Below are 16,708 nucleotides of genomic sequence, written 5' to 3'. Positions count from 1 at the left end.
TATATTTTTTGGCCAGGCACATTGACTCACATCTGTAATATCAGCACTTTGAGAGGCCAAGGCAGGAAGATCACTTGAGCCCAGGAGTTTGGGACCAGCCTAGGCAACATTGTGAAACCCATCTCTAAAAAAAAATACAAAAATTAGGTAGGCATGATGGCTGGTGTCATTAGTCCCAGCTACTCAGGAGGCTGAGGTGGGAAAAACGATTGAACTTGGGAGGTCAAGGTTACAGTGAGCCATGATTGTGCCACTGCACTCCAGCCTGGGAAACAGAATAAGACCCTGTCTCTAAAAAAATTTTTTTAATTAAAAAAAATATATATACATACACACAGACACATATACATATGTATTTATATATAAGATATATAAATCTGATAAATAAGATATATATCTTATATATACACATATAAATTTATATATTTTATATATACATATATGAATTTTTATGTATACTTTTACATATTTTATAAAATATTTTATATATTTATATAAAGTATCTATAAATATACATATCTGCTATTATTGCTTATATCAAAACAGATTTTTTTTTAACCTCAACCACTCATCCTCTTTCAGCTACCAATACACTTATCTGTTTTACTTTATGTACTCTCATTTTTTTTTTTTTTCCAAAATACCTTTATCGCCTTACTTCCACTTTTGGAAGAAGATAACATGCCTTTTCGGATGCCCTATTTCTACTCAAGGACAATTCCTCCACCTTCCTTCTTATCTCTTTAAACTACATTTATCTATCAATTAGCCCTTTTTTATATTTGTGTTTGGTCTCTCTCATTCTGCTTGCTCTTTTTTTCAACTTTAAACATCAACAAAATGAGTCCATTGTGGAAAAAAAAAAAACAAGCACAATTCCTTTGACTCTATTTCCCTTACAGCTTTACTTTGGTTTTTTAAAGGACTACAAAGGTCCTTAAACAAATATTGAGTCTTCTTTTCCTTACATTACATTCACTTATCTATCCATTGTTAGTTGTCTTTACTAACACACTCAATCTAAATCACTTTAGAAAAAGGTAACCAATGATACCCTTATTGTTTAATACAACAAAAAATCTTTCTTTCCTCCCCTTTCTTTTGTCCTTCCTTCCTTCCTCCCCTTCCTTCCTACCTTCCATCCATCCTTCCTTCCTTTCTTTTTTGGCAAGACCTATCACTAGTGCCTGGTAATAGAGTGTTTTGATTTTATGTTGCATCCAATGCAAACCCCCAAACTCTGTGAAGGTGTTTTCAGAATTGACAGGTATTCTGTCTAGCCAAAGGGTGGGCATAATGTTTGGCAAGAATCTCAATGGTTCTAAAGTTGAGGATCCTAGTCAATTTTAGATCATTCATCAACACACTTTGCAGCAATTACATCCTATTGGCCACAGATCAAAGTGATTTGTTGTTGTTAGAAAATACATGCCAACACACAGTGGTGCTTCTGAGACCTCCAGGGGGCACTGAGAGGGTTCTTGGAGGGTAAAAAGTTGGTTGTCATGGAAACAAGATAGATCCTCAGGAACAGAGAGAGCTTTTGAAGAAGGCTTCCGGTTTTCCTGTCTCTGTTGAAGGGAGAGAAACCCATATTCCAGATAGCTCAGGAGGATTTTCATAGAAACAAACTCCCAGGCAGAAACCAAAGTTTTTTTTTAAAAAAGAAAAAGCACAGATAAACTTCCTCTAGAGAACTTAAATTCCACCAAATGAAATTACAAACAAAACAATGTTAGCAATGATAAATTTTCACTCAACTGTACGTGGTACCACCTGCTCCATCAGACAGGCATTGTATTAGAGAGAGGCAGCATTAACTGTTCTTTGAGCAGCCACCTGGGGAGTGGGCACACTTTGCCTTCTTGCTCCAGCCTGCCTGCCTCATCTTCTCACCAGCTGTTTGCCATTGGAAATCAGTTGCTGAAGCCAGACTCAGCTATTCACCACCAATCCCTAGCTCTTTGTGGTTTCTGGAAGGTTGCCCGCCTCCTGCAGTGCTCTCTCCACCTCCTCTCTGTTTGGGAATATTTTCTCCATTCTTTGAGGATCTAATCAAGTCTTTTAATTTCCTAGAAGACTTCCCCAACTGCGACTGCGTTTGCTAACATCTTTAAACCTTTAAAACTATGGTAGCTTCTTGTACTTACTTTTTTTTTTTTTTTTTTTTTTTTTAACTATACTACTATCCTCCCTCATTAGAGTTAATTTCCTTAAAGGACCAAACTGGCTCACAATCTCCACTTAAGTTCATACCACAGACAGTCCATGCTTATGAAAGACAGAAGAATAAAACACTAATTATGAATTAATAATAATAAATATGATATAGTGCAATCATTCTTTTTGGTGGAAATTTCTGTTTTTATTAGTAGTTGTCAAACATGTGCCATGAGTGTTTAAGATTTACTTCTGACTCCTGCGGTCTATTCAAGATTCATATATGCTGTATCTTCACCTTCATGTGTGTCAGGCCTCTGAGCCCAAGCTTGCACGTATTCATCCAGATGGCCTGAAGCAAGTGAAGAATCACAAAAGAAATGAAAATGACTAGTTCCTGCCTTAACTGATGATGCTACCTTGTGAAATTCCTTCTCCTAGCTTGTCCTGGCTCAAAAGCTCTCCAACTGAGCACCTTGTGACCCCCACCCCTGCCAGCCAGAGAACAAACCCCTTTGACTGTAACAGTCTACTACCTTCCCAAATCCTATAAAACGACCCCACTCCATCTCCCTTTGCTGACTGACTCTCTTTTAGGACTCAGCCCACCTGCACCCAGGTGAAACAAACAGCTTTGTTGCTCACACAAAGCCTGTTTGGTGGTCTCTTCACACAGATGCGTGTGAAATTGTGAACATTTTTTTACCTGTGGCCTCATTTTATTTTTTTTATAATAATCTGAATGTGGTTAACCAAAAACAAAATTTCATAGGTGGAATAGTTGGAGTAGTATAGGTCCTGAAGAATTCAAAACTCTTAAATTACATATGGAGACTATTTGGCAACAGATATCTTTCTCCAATTCTATCTCTTTAAGGCGATTCCTTTGAGTAAAATATAATACTTTTTAAAGCAATATGTAATAGCATTGCTTTGATAAATATATATTATAGGGGTGTTCATATTGAGAATATCACACTTTGTTGGCATGCTATATTTTGTGACCACAGTGGTTCTATTATGGAAACCAAAAATAGAATTTGAAGTCCCCCAACTAACTGAATGGACCCCTCCTCTCAGCCAAGGGCATTCTGAAGTAAACTTGAAACACTAGTTCAGGCCATGATGGGAATGGGTGGTCAAACAGGCCTCATTATACGTCTCTCCCTTTGGAATTCAAGCACAACTGATCAGCATTAACATTAAAACAGAGAACTTAAGACTGACAAAACAGACTCTTTTTAGCAATAGACACCAAAGTGACAAGACAGCAGGCCCTGAAAGAAATTGAAGTATTTTACAACAGAAATATATTTCCTTGACGTATTTTGAAATGGCCCTGCAAAGCTGTGTTTTGTGGGAAAAAAAAATGTGCATTCTATAGAGAATTCCTTTCCTTTTCCAGGTCTTTTTCCTGATCCAGGAGAGAATTAACTAAGGGTCTGGCACCTTTTTAAGTCTGATAAGAAACATTTACAATCTATTCTGTTTGAAGCCTGTTACCTGGAGGCTTCAACTGCATAATAAGAACCTTGGTCTCCACAACCCCTTATCTTAATCCAAACACTCCCTTATATTGATTCCACGTCTTTAGATAAACTCTGTCAATCAATTGTCAATCAGAAAATCTTTGAATCCACATAGACCCTGAAACCCCTTTCCTCCACGTTGAGTTGTCCCACTTCTCCTGACCAAACTAATGTACATCCTACATGTATTGCTTGATGTCTTCTATCTCCCTAAAATGTATAAAACCAAGCTGTAGCCTGACCACCTTGGGCACATGTTCTCCCGATCTCGTGGGGCTGTTTCATGGGCCATGGCCACTCACATTTGGCTCAGAATAAATTCCTCCAAATATTTTACAGAGTTTGAATCTTTTCTTCTGCAGTTACAATTTAACTGTGGACCATTAACACCTCGGCTAGTATGCATGCAGCACACATCAGTAGTTTACTTCCTACTTGCTCCTAAATGTGGCCATTAGGATGATATGAAATTTCCAGGAATGTTCCAAATCTCTGAAGCATTTTTCAGCCATACTGAACATGACCTTTCCTTTCTTACTATGTTCAGCTAATGTTTGGAACTATCCCACTGGTATTCATTAAAAGAAAGACTTTAGACAAAATAAATTTAATGGAGTTTATTTGAGCAAAGAACAATTTATGAATCAGGCATCACTCAGAACCCAGAAGAGGTTCAGAGAGCTCTGCTGCAACAGCAAAGTTGGCAAATTTATACAGGCTGAATAAGAAAGGAAGGCAAAGAAAATAAATTTTATTGGTTGGAGGGGAAAGTTTATAGAGGTAGCTTAGCAGTTTCTGATTGGAGAAGTCTCTAGTTTCATTTTACTGTTTATGTTAGATGTGCATTTGCTTATGCAGAAACTTAAAGCATTGGCATTGACTAAAGGTGTCCCAATTTAAATTGTTCTTTACATAGTAAAGTTCCATTTTTTTCTGCCAAAATAATGTTTTAATAATAATTCTGATAGAAACTTGCTGGATAGTTCTCCTAGTTCAAAGAGGAAAAAGGGATATTCCAAGTGTTTCTGTCTGCCTAAGAAAAGTTTCAAAGATCTTGAGGTGGAAGCTTATATGAAATAGGCAGGGAGAATGACTATGTATAATCAATACAGGGTGATTTTCATTTTTATGAAAACTATACTTATAGCTATGTGCAATAAATCTATTTGGGTAGAGAAGATTCAGACTGAAAAAAGCTAGCTTTGTACTTTTGTGTATTACTGAACTTTATTATTGCTGATATGAGTGTTTTAGAAACAGCAAAAAGTAGCCAATTTTCACAGCAAATTCAGGTGATTCCAAAAATAGCTGTAATATTATAAGCACGCAACAATGGACAGCATCTGTTTTCCCCAAAATATCAAGATAGAAAATCCAAAATGTTATTCTGTTATTTAAAAGCCTCTGGCATTAACTAGAGATAAGGGAGGAGAAGTCATTTCTATTGATCTATGGATAAAAACAAAATAGTGTAGTATTGAGTTAGCAATATTGGTGAGAAGATAACTTCTTACATTGGAGAAGAGAAAAATATCGAGTACCGTGGGTAGATAAAAAGTAGGTTAGATTAGCAAATTTAGAAGAGCGTTAGCATCAATGTGACCTTGGTATAGGAACAAGGAAAATAGTAAAGGAAACAGAATTCTATCACATTTTACTTTCTTTAGAATGCATAAGGGAGGGAAAACGAACATGGCTCTGGTATAAAAATGAAGGTTTTCAAACTAAACAATACAATCACAGTTCATTGGTGAATTGGTAACAAATTTCTCCCTCATCTTATAGGAATTATAATAAGAAATATTACATGTAAATTAGGTAATTATGACTCAAGCGAAAACTGTGCCTAGCTAGTTCCACCATAAAAGAAAGGCTATCTGGGGGAAAAAAATGCCCTTGAGATTTCTTTATGTCATGGCACATATAGAAAATGCAGGTGTGGTATACATAGAAAATATTTTTGTCATGGTGCTATGGTTTCAATGTGTCCACCCTCCAAAATTCACGTGTTAAAAACTTGATTATCATTGCTGCAGTATTGTGGGGAGGAGCCTTTCAGGAAGTGGTTATGTCATGAGTGCTGCATCCTCATGAATAGATTAATGCCATTGTCTGTGATCCCAGCACTTTGGGAGGCCAAGGTAGGTGGATCTTTTGAGCTCAGGAGTTCCAGACCAGCCTAGGCAACATGGCAAAACTCTGTCTCTACAGAAAATACAAAAATTAACCAGGCAAGGTGGTGAGAGACAGGACTAGCTGGACTTCCTAGGTCAACTAAAAATCCCTAGGCCTAGCTGGGAAGGTGACCGCATCCACCTTTAAACACGGGGCTTGCAACTTAGCTCACACCCAATCAGAGAGCTCACTAAAATGCTAATTAGGCAAAAACAGGAGGTAAAGAAATAGCCAATCATCTATTGCCTGAGAGCATAGTGGGAGCGGCAATGATCGGGATACAAACCCAGGCATTTGAGCCAGCAATGGCTACCCTCTTTGGGTCCCCTCCCATTGTATGTGAACTCTGTTTTCATTCTATCAAATCTTCCAACTGCATTCTCTTCTGGTCAGTGTTTGTTAGGGCTCGAGCTGAGCTTTCGCTTGCTGTCCACCACTGCTGTTTGCCGCATTTGCAGACCTGTCGCTGACTTCCATCCCTCTGGATCTGGCAGGATGTCCACTGTGCTCCTGATCCAGCGAGGTGCCCATTGCCACTCCCAATTGGGCTAAAGGTTTGCCATTGTTCCTGCATGGCTAAGTGCCCAGGTTTGTCCTAATCAAGCGGAACACTAGTTGCTGGGTTCCACGGTTCTCTTCTGTGACTCACAGCTTCTAATAGAGCTATGACACTCACTGCATGGCCCAAGATTGCATTCCCTGGAATCCATGAGGCCAAGAATCCCAGGTCAGAGAATTCGAGGCTTGCCGCCATTTTGGAAGCGACCCACCACCGTCCTGGGAACTCTGGGAACAAGGTCCCCTGGTAACAGTGGGATAATCTTAGTTAGTTGGGAGGCTGAGGTGGGAGGATGGGTTGAGAGCAGGAGACAGAGGGCACAGTGAGCCAAGATCATGCCATTGCACTCCAGACTGGGCAATAGAACCCTGTCTCAAAAAATAATAATAATGACATTATAAAAAAGTTTAAAGGAATGAGTTCAATCACTTCTGCTTTTCTGCCCTATGAGAACAGAACATTCATCCCCTTTTTGTCCTCCTGATTTCTGCTATGTGAAAATGTAGCTAGAGGTCTTCATCAGATACCAGTGCCTAGATCTTGTACCTCCCAGCCTCCAGAACTGTGTTAAAAAATTCCTGATTTTTATAAATTCACCAGTCTCAGGCATTCAGTTATAGCAGCACAAATAGGGTAGGAAACATGGCACACTGGTATAAATGGACAGGCTGGGCAATTGGCCCAGGATCACTGGCTCCCCAGGCCTTGCACAACCTTTTTGTGGCCTGAGGGGACTGTATTAGTTCATTTTCATGCTGCTGATAAAGACATACTCAAGACTGGGAAGAAAAAGTGGTTTAATTGTGCTTAGAGTTTCACATGGCTGAGGAGGCCTCAGAATCATGGTGGAAGGCAAAAGGCACTTCTTACATGGTGGCAGCAAGAGGAAATGAGATGAAAAAATGGAAACCCCTGATAAAACCATCAGACCTCATGAGACGTATTCACTACCATGAAGACAGTATGGGGAAACTGCCCCCATGATTTAAATTATCTCCCACCAGGTCCCTCCCACAACACATAGGAATTATGGGAGTACAACTCAAGATGAGATCTGGGTAGGGACACAGAGACAAACTGTATCATATATCACCCTGGCACCTCCAAATCTTATGTCCTCACATTTCAAAACCAATCATGCCTTCCCAGCAGTCTCCCAAAGTCTTAACTCATTTCAGCATTCACTCAAAAGGGCACAGTCCAAAGTCTCATCTGAGACAAGGCAAGTCCCTTCCACCTACAAGACTGTAAGATCAAAAACAAGCGAGTCACTTCCTAGATACAATCAGGGTACAGGTATTGGGTAAATATAGCAGTTCCAAATGGGAGAAATTGGCCAAAACAAAGGAGTTACAGGGCCCATGCAAGTCTGAAATCCAGCAAGGCAGTCAAATTTCAAAGCTCCTAAATGATTTCCGTTGAGTCTAGATCTCACACCTAGGTCACGCTGATGCAATAAGTGGGTTTCCTTGGTCTTGGGCAGCTCCCCTCACTGTGGCTTTTCAGGATACAGCCTCCCTCCTGGCTGTTTTCATGGGCTGGCATTGAGGGTCTGTGGCTTTTCCAGGCACATGGTGAAAGCTATCAGGGGATCTACCATTCTAGGGTCTGTAGTGTGGTGGTTCTCTTCTCACAGCTCCACTAGCTGGTGCCCCAGTAGGGACTCTGGAGGCTCCCACTCCACATTTCCTTTCTGCACTGCCCTAGTAGAGGTTCTCCATGAGAACCCCACCCCTGCAGCAAACTTCTGCCTGGACATCCAGGCATTTAGATACATCTTCTGAAACCTAGGCAGAGGTCCTCAAACCTCAGTTCTTGAATTTTGTGCACCCACAGGCTCAACACCACATGGAAGATGCCTAGCCTTAGGGCTTGTACCCTCTGAAGCCACAGCCCAAGGTTTAGGTTGGCCCCTTTCAGCCGCAGCTGGAGTGGCAAGGCACCAAGTCCCTAGGCTGCACACAGCTTGGGGACCCTGGGCCCAGCCCACAAAACCACTTTTTCCTCCTAGACCTCCAATCCTGTCACGGGAAAGGCTGCCGTGAAGACTTCTCACATGCTCTGGAGACATTTTTCCCTTTGACTTCAGGGCTAACATTTGGTTCCTTGTTACCTATGCAAATTTCTGCAGCCAGTCATAATTTTGCCTCAGAAAATGGGATTTCATTTTCTATCACATTGTCAGGCTTCAAATTTTCTGAACTTTTAATGCTCTGTTTCCATTTTAAAATGGAATGCTTTTAACAGCACCCAAGTCACCTTTTGAATGCTTTGCTGCTTAGAAATTTCTTCTTCCAGATACCTTAAAACATCTTTCTCAAGTTCAAAGTTTCACAAATCTCTAGGTCAGGGGCAAAATGCTGCCAGTCTCTTTGCTAAAATATAACAAGGGTCATCTCTGCTCCAGTTCTCAACAAGTTCCTCATCTCCATCTGAGACCACCTCAGCCTGGACATTATTGTTCTAATCACTATCAGCATTTTTGTCAAGCCATTCAACAGGTCCCTAGCAGGTTCCAAACTTTCCCACATTTTCCTGTCTTCTGCTGAGTCCTCCAATCTGTTCCCACCTCTGCCTGTTACCTAGTTCCAAAGTCACTTCCATATTTTTGGTGATCTTTTCAGCAGCACCCCACTCTACTGGCACCAATTTACTGTATTATTCTATTTTCATGCTACTGATAAATATATACTTGAGACTGGGAATGAAAAGAGGTTTGCTTGGACTTGCAGTTCCACATGGTTGGGGCGGCCTCAGAATCAGGGTGGGAGGTGAAAGATGCTTCTTACATAGTGGTGGCAAGAGAAAATGAGAAGATGACAAAGGGGAGACCCCTGATACAACCATCAGATCTCATGAGACTTAATGACTACAATGAGAACAGTATGGGGGAAACCACTCCCACAATTAAAATTATCTCCCACCAGGCTCCCCCCACAACACACGGGAATTATGGGAAGAGAATTCAAGATGAGATTTGGGTGGGGACACAGAGCCAACCATATCAGGTACCCAGAATGCCTTCACTGCAAATCAGTACACTCCGGCTCATCTTCAGACGATGATTAAAACAAGTAAGGAAAGAACCTGTGTTTTTAGTAAAGGGGTCAAATTGGGCATGTGTGCTCTTGAGTTTCTGGATAACACCTGTGGAATCTCCTACTGTTTTAGTTGCAAACAGCTTGAATAAATCAAATAATTGCACATTAATATTTCCTGACTAGTTCAAACTTGGCATTACCTTTGGAATGGGATTTTGGATTGAAAAACAGAAATCATCTTTATGTGTGTTTTGGCTTGTTCTTGTAGACATTATAGCAACTTGTTTCTTGGATTGATTTCCCTACCCTATGCTATCAGGCAAAAGATTAGAGGTGGCCTAGAGCCTCAGAGGAAAAATGTAGCAAAAAATTCAAAATATAATAGCTAAATTCAAGTATTTACTTTCATAACTTCTAATATTTTCTTCCATGTCATACTATCCATCCTTCTGAAAATCAGAAACTTTTAAAGCTTTGAGTTGAATTTTGAGTAAAAAGTTAATTATTACATTTGTAAATTTCCTTTGCAATATAATAAAGCATAGGTAAAATGTGCCTTAATTCAAGAATAAAAGATGTTAACATAGATCATAAAATGGTAATCTGTTGCCAAAGCCAACCATATACTATATGAACCACAAACTCCTTTTTTATCATCATAAATGTCTTGAGATACTTTAGCCCAGCCTTAGCTCTCTGGCTGACAGTATCTCAGAATGCTTGTCACAGGATAGCTTTCTCTTTTCTCCTAAGCCTATACCAAAAGATCAGCCAATTGATAAGTAACAAAATCATTTCACCAGAGGTCTTAAATTATAATAAAATAAGTCAAAGGAGGTCCAATTTGTGACCAGCGACCAGGTTAGTCATTGTTTATTAGAGCCAAAATACACTGGTACTTACTAGATGGAGATGTTGTCGGGGTCCTTGTTCTAAGAGCTCCCAAGATGGTGGCAGGCCACTTCCAAGATGGTGGCAAGCCTCTTGTTCTTTGACCTCAGGAGTTCTTGGCCTCAGGGATTCCAAGGAATGCAATCTTGGGCCATGCAGTGAGTGTTATAGCTCTATTAGAAGCCATGGGTCATGGAAGAGAACCGTGGAACCCAGCAACTAGTGTTCTGCTTGATTAGGACCAACCCAGGCACTTAGCCGTGTAGGAACAACCAGGAGCTTTTAGCCCAGGAGCAGCAATGGGCGCCTCACTGGATCAGGAGTGCAGCAGACATCCTGCGAGATCCGGAGGAGAAGTCAGCCACAGGTCTGAGACAGTGGCAAACAGCAGTAGTGGACAGCGAGCAAAAGCTCAGCTCAAGTGGTAACAAACACGGACCAGAAAAGTGTGCAGTTGCAAGATTTAATAGAGTGAAAACAGAGCTCCCATACAATGGGAGGGTACCCAAAGGTGGTTTCCGTTGCTGGCTCGAATGCCTGGGTTTATATCCTGACCACTGTCCCTCCCTCTGTGCTCTCAGGCGATAGATAATTGGCTATTTCTTTACCTCCTGTTTTTGCCTAATTACCATTTTAGTGAGCTCTCTTTACTACCTGATTGGTCGGGTATGAGTTAAGTTGCAAGTCCCGAGTTTAAAGGTGGATGCGGTCACCTTCCCAACTAGGCTTAGGCCTAGGAAATCCAGCTAGTCCTGTCTCTCAGAGATGTGACAGCTTTTCCCTTTGATATTAAAAACCTAATCTGTAACTCAGACTCAGGATCTAAGACGTTTGTAGGTTCACAGTATGAAACTATATAGTTTGAACATGGCAAGGATTGACATGCATGAATTGGGCTTTAGGCAGTTCATTTCCATCTTTGCATTTCTGTCCAATAATATTTTTTGTGCTGTATTTGTTTTTCTCTTTTTTATCTATTTTACATTTTTCACCTTTTTAAATTTATCTTTTCTTTCTTTTTATTTAAGACAGGGATCAGATTCAGTATATGCTGTCGCAAAACACTGGCATCTGAGAAAACAGCAGAATCAGGAAGATTACTCTCACCTCTCCCACGTTTCCCCTGAAGTAGGTCAAAAGATCCTCATTGTGAAGTGCCCTCCTTACACTCACAGAAAGGAAACATCTTTACCTTTGAAGGAACAGGGACACAGGAAAGAATCCAAGTAAGTCTTATTTTATTTATTGTCATTAGAGCATACGTTTTTATCCAATCACACTTCTCCACGACTATTCACTTTTTCATCAAACTTAGCATAAAAAACACATAGGTTTGCCTGTTTATTTTAGTCTTCATTTCCTTGTGAAGGCTCCCATGTCACTTAAAACTAATATTAAATAAATGTGTATGCTTCTCTCTTGTTAAATTGCTTTATGTTATAAGGCCCACAGCCATGGATCTAGCGATGGGTAAAGAAAAGAAATCTTTTCTCCTCTACATAAGCAAATAAACTAGTACTCACACATATGAAAGAAATCGTTTTTGTACTCTATAATTTATTTTCCTTGAGGAGTGGAAGTTATTATGAAATTACTGAGGTTTAGAAAGACCTGGATGAAAAGTTAAGCATTTTCTGCACAAGCAATATGAGAAAGATATTTTCTTTATGATTTTGTCACTAATTCTTAAACACAAATCCAGCCTGGTAATGTTTTCTTCCTCATCAATATTAATTTACTTTGGGGAGCTATACTAGAAATATTGAGAAAATAAGTACACTCAGCCAACCCTATATGTGCTTGCTTCAACTGTAAGCTAACAAACCAAAACCCAAAAATGAATATCTACATTGCCTGATGTACAAGCATAGATTGAAAATGGCACATAAGACAACTGAAAGATATGCTATATATTACCAGAACCTCTCCAACGAGAAAAACAAAATACTCATTTTGTTTTGTGCTTAAAAGTCAGTCACAAGATGTCTATCTAGTGCTATCTGAAAAACCTTTACTACAATGGCAATGCAACTTCTCATAAACTCTCAGTAGTGCTGATAGAACCAGATATGCCGACAGACCATAACAATAGAGCAAATCAGGAAGTGAGCAGAACAATGGCTCTCTGTTGTTGAAAAGGAAAGGGAAGAAAAGCAAAGTAAGAGACAGGAAGGGAAAGGATGACAGGTAGTCTTGAATACAATGAATTGGTTACAAAAAGATACTTAAAACATGATGATCAAATGGATTGTCTGAATTGTGATCAATGTTTTTATACTGTTAAAACTGATAATAACTTGTTTCTCTTGTTACAACTTGTAGGCATCATTAATAATCAGAATCATATTAAGCTTTAACATATCAGAATATTAAGTTTACAATGTTTTTCAAGATAAAGTATGTACATATATATGTAGGGGGGCTGTATTGCAATAAAAAAAGTCAATACAAAATATTACCATTTTTTTGGTCTGATATAAAAAGTAGTCCTACCCTTACATAATCACTGACTGGCTCAGTATGATTTGCTTCACAAAAGTGATGATTTAAAATTTTTTAAATATTTTATATATAATGTTTTCCAGTTATCTATCTGCATGAAAACTACTCAATATTAGCTCTTCTGCCACCCTTCTTACACTGCAAACTTCAACAAAAGCAGTGTTCTAATGTCTTAATACTAGATCTTTTGATATTTTTTAAATAGTTTTATGCTTGGGCAAAATTCAATGAAATAAACAACATAAAATTTACTCTAAAATTTGTCTTGTCTTTTACAACAAGTACCAACGAGTGTCCGACATTTGAAAATGTTTCTGCTGCACCTAAAATGTCTCTTAAATATGTCTCCTAAACGAGCAACATATTCTTTGCAGGTTTTTAAGAGAGCTGTCTATTCAGAAAGCACAAGTATTAAAGTGTGAATTGAGAAAAGTAATGAAATCAGTTACTTTGAGTCTAAGTACTCCTATATGTTCACGTTCACCAAAGTTTTACAGTTTCAAAACACAAGAATAAAATTACTTGTCATGGGGAAATCTGTATTTATTTTGGCTCTGCTCTACTATTTGGGATGTTGTTGATATCTCTGGGTTCTTTACTATTTATTCTTCCAAATGCATACCCCTAGTACAATTTATTAATGCTAAAGAAATTTTGTAGCTTAATAATTTAATATTGTTACAAATAGTCAAGTCCTAGCTACGAGAATAAAAAATGCACCACAAATGTGAGTACCTTGTTGAAACATAATAATGGATATATCCACCAGCAGTAAATGCATTAAATTAGGTAGCAGAGAAGTGTCTTATATCACGATCTGAAATATGTATGTCATCAATGCAAAATTCTGTGTTTTGCATCATAGAAAACAGACTTTTGAAAAGTCAAAAGGGATATATCCAAAAGAAGCATTCTTTTATATTCTACTCTCTTGCCATGATATCCTGTAATGGCCAGCTTCATCCATGATTTCACATGTCTGCAACTCTGCAACAGTACAAGCTTGCATCATTTCCTTGCAAGGAGTCATTTACTTTGATGTTAATCCCTTACATGACAGTCTATTAAAATTATTCTTTTAACTATTAAATGTACTTTTAAAAATTACAACCTAATTTTTTCAGAAGATTTACCCATTTATGAATGCCCTTCTTATACCAAAACATCTTGTCTGGTATCCAACAGTGTCTGTACCACTCATGTTAAAATCAGCCTTATGTTATAAGACATAGGATCTCCAAAATGTCACTCAGTTGATAGAAGTTTCAATTTATTTATTGATTAATATCTAATTTATAATAAAGAGGGACCTAGTGGAATTGGCTACAGGTTAGGTAAGAATTTATTTGAAAAAAAAATTATGACAAAATTTTGGGAAAGTTGAGCTGTCCTAGAAGGGCAGGGTACAGTGTCTAAGACAATACAATGAAAATATTGAGAGAACGAGGTAAAAGAAGATGTAGGAAAGTGTATTAATGAGGCTGGAAAAGAGAAATGAATTAAGTTTACTGAATAAATAAAAAGTAAGTTAACTTAGTAAATCTAAAAAGGAATGTTCATAGTAACACAACTGTCATATAGAGGCACACAATATAGGAGAGAGACACACAGAAGAGTAGACTGCTTTATAGTCTTTTGAATACTGAAATGAGAGCACTGGTGGCTTCTGCTTTGTCCCCAGTCCCCTCTCGTTCTGCAACCAGTTTATCCAGCTGCCGATTTCACTAACCAAAATCAGCCCCCAAACTACCACCACATATTTGGCAGCAGCTTCCACAGAGGGTGATGATTTTCACAGATGCCTCCATGACCACCTTCTTTATGATCTCCCTTTCATGAGCAGATTATCTTACCTTCTCAGACATTCCCACAAGCTGTCACTGTTCACTTACCCACCCATATGAGTAATTTGAGCTAAGATGTTTACTGACTATTTCTCTGTTCCTTCAGCTTCTCACCTCCCCAGTTCCTCCCACATTTGTATCACTTTAATTCCTATATTAAGCCTTTCATTTCCAATGCAACTCACAATAATTCTGTATTCTTAAATGAATACTGACAAAGACATTGATACCTGAGATGGACCAGTTTTTTACTTATGCATATCTCACTGTATCCACTTCTTTCACAGTACACTCCCACACTTACACTCGACTCATTATAACTTGCTTTGGCCGATGCACAGAAGCAATTTTGATGGAAGCAGAGGCTTGAAAAGATCTTGAATATATCTGCTTTTTCTCATGAAGCCTTGCCACTGCTATGTTAACATGCCGGTTCTCCTGCAGGAGAAGAATGTGAAAGAGAATGAATTTATGCAAGCCAAGGTTATCCTAGGCAAGTTAGAGCCCAACAAAGACACCAGCTGACCACAGATGTATAAAAGATGAGATCAGCCAAGCCTCATCTAGAGATTGTCAGAACAGCCAGCCAACCAGCAGAACCATGAAAAATAACACATGCTTGTTGCTTTAAGTCACTCATTTTGGGAGAAATTTGGTATGCAGAAATAAATAACTGATACAATAAAATAAGTAAAGTTAAAGAGAACACAGCTTTAAGTATAGGCATCTGGAAATGAAGAATGTATATAGAATTAAGCGCATTGGCAAACGCCTTACCTCAGTGGGTTGATTGCCTCATCTTGTTGATTGGGACTTGGGGGAAAGGTCATGGGTAAGGAAGTTTAAGGTAAAAGCATATTGATGAACGTATAAAAGTAAGCCTAAAGCATGACTATGAAAGTAAGCATAAAGTTGCATGTTGATGTCCATGACTGAACAATCACCACATAAAAAGCCTAAAAAGAAAAATCGATATAATGACATAGCCAAGTGATCTGAGCCACCATCTGACATCAGTTGATATCAGCCAGCTTCTGATATTAACTACCCCATTGGTGACACACTGGGTTTATGAAGAGACAGTCTATGATGATGAAGATATAGCATATGCATGGCACTACAGCATGGACTCCTACTCGCCAAGGCTGTTCGAGGTACTGTTACTGCCCAGTGTCCAACATGCCATCAATAGAGACTGAATCAGAGCCCCTAATAAAGTCCTGTCTAGAGTGACCAATAATCCCAGTTTGTCTACACCTGAGGATTTTGCCAGGACAGAGGACATTCAGTGCTAAATCCAGTTTGTTCTCAGGTAAATTACCCCTAAGGAAACCAAACCACCAATTGGTGGCAAGTTAACTACATTGTAACCCTATAACCCTGGAAAGAGCAGTGAGTGCTCTTAACCGGAATGTTTGTAAATCTTTGGTTAGGTTTTTCTTTCCTATCCACAGAGCCTCAGTTAACTTGCAGAATATTTAAACAAATGTCACATCATTATGCATAACATCACCTCAAACCAAAAGAGCCATTCTTAGCAAAGGGAGTGTGATGGTGGGCATGTGGACACAGGATACCCTGGTGCAATCACATATGGCACCACACAGAGACTGCCAGCTTAAGGTAGCATTGAGACAGCATTTTGATTATACAGCTGAGGTGTTAAATTGCAGATGTGACTCTGCAAGGATGGACACCAAACTCCAGATGTAGTTTTCACCCTAAATCAAGAGCCATTAAATGGTGCCATGTCCACAATAGATAAAATACATACGTCTAGGACAAAGGATGGAGTTAGGAGTGACTTTGTTTATTGTCAATTCCATCAACCTACTGAAAGAATCCATGCTTCCTATGCTACAACATTAGATTCTAGAAATTTTCAGGTATTCTTTTATGTAGGGACATGGATGCAGCTGGAAACCATCATTCTGAGCAAACTATCACAAGAACAGAAAACCAAATACCGCATGTTCTCACTCATAGGTGGGAACTGAACAATGAGAT

General features: G+C 39.0%; 1 long non-coding RNA gene across 2 annotated transcripts in view; it reads right to left on the bottom strand.

Moving 5' to 3' along the window:
- Positions 1–2,150: 2,150 nt before the first annotated feature.
- Positions 2,151–16,708, bottom strand: part of LOC116274178 — a 47,277-nt gene continuing 32,719 nt past the window's right edge. The window contains exons 2-4 of one of the 2 annotated variants that reach the window (XR_004182771.1): positions 15,006–15,139; positions 11,463–11,547; positions 2,151–2,512 (exon numbers count right to left, since the gene is read on the bottom strand). This is a non-coding gene — a long non-coding RNA (uncharacterized LOC116274178). Of the gene's footprint in view, positions 2,513–11,462; positions 15,140–16,708 lie in introns of both variants that reach the window. The other variant, XR_004182770.1, reaches the window with a different exon arrangement.

The sequence above is a fragment of the Papio anubis genome, chromosome 3 (assembly GCF_008728515.1).
Source record: "Papio anubis isolate 15944 chromosome 3, Panubis1.0, whole genome shotgun sequence".
In the NCBI taxonomy this organism is placed as follows: Eukaryota; Metazoa; Chordata; class Mammalia; order Primates; family Cercopithecidae; genus Papio; species Papio anubis.
Note: the sequence above shows the minus strand (reverse complement) of the source record. Positions and strands in the feature narration are given on the sequence as shown.